General features: G+C 49.2%; 1 pseudogene; it reads right to left on the bottom strand.

Moving 5' to 3' along the window:
• Window positions 1–312: 312 nt before the first annotated feature.
• Window positions 313–1,879, bottom strand: LOC144283048 (AP-2 complex subunit mu pseudogene; annotated as a pseudogene).
• Between the last annotated feature and the right edge of the window lie 747 nt (window positions 1,880–2,626).

The raw sequence follows: 2,626 nt of genomic DNA, 5'->3' as shown, positions 1-2,626 counted from the left end.
CTGGACAAAGTCACACATGTACAAAATGAAGCTCACACTATCCCAAAGCAGAATAGGGATTGAGGGCTGGGGATCCGTTACTGGCCTTTGGGGGAGCTCTGAGGTGAGGGGCAGCCAACCCTCTTGCTCCAGAGAGATGTGGCCACAGGGGAGAGGAGGAGAGGGAGCCCACCTGGCTTTGGTCACAGAACACAGAGCCTGGCACTGGGCCAGGGCTGACAGATGGATGGTGGAGTAGGAGCCCCAGAAACCACCCTGCCCAGGGAGCCCAGGGAGCCCAGGGAGCCCAGTGAGCCCAGGGAGCCCAGGGACTGTTCCACCAGTCCCTCTTGCAACGTGATTGGTCCAGACCTAGACTCAAGGGCTGGTGCAAAGGGAAGGCAGCAAAGCAGGAGGTAGGAGACACTGAAGTGTGGTGGCCCAGGGCACCCAGACCTGTGGAAAAGGGCGGGTAGGGAGGCAGGCTCACTGCTACTAGGCAGCTAGCAGCGGGTCTCATAAATGCCGCTGTGGCCAATGTAGTGCACCCATTTGATGACATCATGGTAGCTGTAGTTCAGCTTCGGTTCAAACACCTTCAAGTAGCGCACCTTGAGGCCAGAGAGTGCGAATGGCACCTCAAAGTTCATGGAAATGGGGGGTCAAGCCCATTTCTTCTTGTCATTGGCGGGCAGAAGTTCAATCTCTGCGTTGATCTGCGATTCCTTCAAGCCTGCCATGCGCTTTATCTTCTACACGATGGCGTTCTCGCTGGCCTTGCACTTGGCCTTCCCCTTCATGCAGATCACCTGTACCCCGCTTGTATTCAGTAGAGTTGGGATCCTCACCTCAATCTTCTGAACCAGTAAAGAAGGTTTGAAATTGGATTTGATGACCACCTTGACCTCCAGCTTGGTGTGTCCCAGTTCTCGCACTAGTGGGATCACCCGGAAAGGAAGGATGATGTCCTTGGTGGTGCAATACCTTATTAGCTCAAACTCTCCATCTGGTGGGATGAAGCTGATGCTGCGTTCAGAGTCAAACTTGCTGAGTCGCACACACTGGTGGAAGGTGCAGTCATCGATGGCAATTGATTGCTTTCCGCTCTTGCTTGTTTCATCAGCTGTGACTTTGCCTTGTTTCTCAATGACAATCTTGTCATTCATCCCAAACTTGCATTCAGGCATGCCACTCAGGTAGCTCTTCATCACCACCCGGCCTGACACATGGGCACTTAGCACCTGCCCCTGTGGGGACATGAGGAGGTTCACACTTTCCAGCACATCCAAGAAGAGCTCATTCCGGCGATACTTGATGCCCTCCCGCTGCCAGCCAATCTGCCCAGTCACCTGGCTGGTGATCTGGGATTGCTCTTTTGTCTGATGCTGGCTCTTGATACCCTGCTGAGTGATGAAGATTTTCAGTGCTCCTGTCTCTGAATTCTGTGGATAGCCAAAGTCCAGATTCTCATCCAGCAGCTCATATATGAGCCCAAAATTGTTCTTGATGTTCTCCTCACTGATCTTGCCAAAGTAGGCAGCCATTACATCATACATCTTATAGAGGAATTCGAAGACCATGGCAGCATTGACATTCTGCTTGGTGACAGCTGCCAACCAGACGTTGGACCGGTTAACATGGAAGAAACTGGTGCGAGCGATGTTGGTGATGGGGCTGCACACCTGCTGCCAGGCGTGGATAACATTGACCCAAAAGGCATCCACTGCATTCCTCCCGGTGTCATCTCGGTAGACCTGGGAGAGGAGCACCTCCCCCTTGTGATTATAGATGAATAAGCCTCCAATCATGGCAGCAGCTCAGTCTCCAAGGCCCATCGCTCTGAGAACAGACCTGGTGTCCACGGTTGCCTGCTCGGCCCCCCCAGCCACTCTCCAGATCCCAAGATCTTTCTTGATTCTTTAATATCTATTTTTCTTTGTAAAAATAAATTAATTTCAAAATTATAGAAGTACACACTTTTTAAAAAAACCTAGCTCCCATAAAGTTCATAAATGAGACTCATTAGACAGGCAGACCAAAGTCATTTTCTCCCTGACCTCCTGTTGAAAGCATTTCACTTTCACTATCATGAATTTTCACTTATTTCTCCTGGTAGGGAGATGGGCAGATGAATAGTGAAGTCTTTTGGCAACATGACATTTCATTTCTTTCCCTTCACTATAGAAGCACTGCTGAGAGTGATGGGGAAGGAGGATGTCTTGACTCACATCTCCAGTTTTTGTATGATTGATTGGAGGGGGCTAGAGGAGATGATGTAGAAGATTTTTCCTAGATGTAACACTCTAGGAAACACTAGAGACCAAGACAGGTAAGGACTGAAAAATATCCTTGGGATTTAGCAGGTAGGCAGCCAGTGGTAATTCATTAGAGAGCAATTTCTGTGAAGGAATTTGGGATAAGGAGTAAGAGTTAGGTGAGTCAGGGAGTGTCAAGCTGAGATGAAATTCATTAAGGAATGAATGGGGCATGAGCAAGTGGTTAGCATGGCCCTGAGAAGAAGGGAAGGGAATTGGAGGGAAGGGAATATCCATTTGGTGAGATAGAGGAGGTTGATTGCTTGCTTACGTTTAATGATGGGAGAAATATAAAGACATTTAAATATTGATGGGAAAGACCTTCTAGAGAG

The sequence above is a fragment of the Canis aureus genome, chromosome 14 (genome assembly GCF_053574225.1).
Source record: "Canis aureus isolate CA01 chromosome 14, VMU_Caureus_v.1.0, whole genome shotgun sequence".
Taxonomy (NCBI): domain Eukaryota; kingdom Metazoa; phylum Chordata; class Mammalia; order Carnivora; family Canidae; genus Canis; species Canis aureus.
This window is presented reverse-complemented; position numbering and strand designations above follow the sequence as displayed.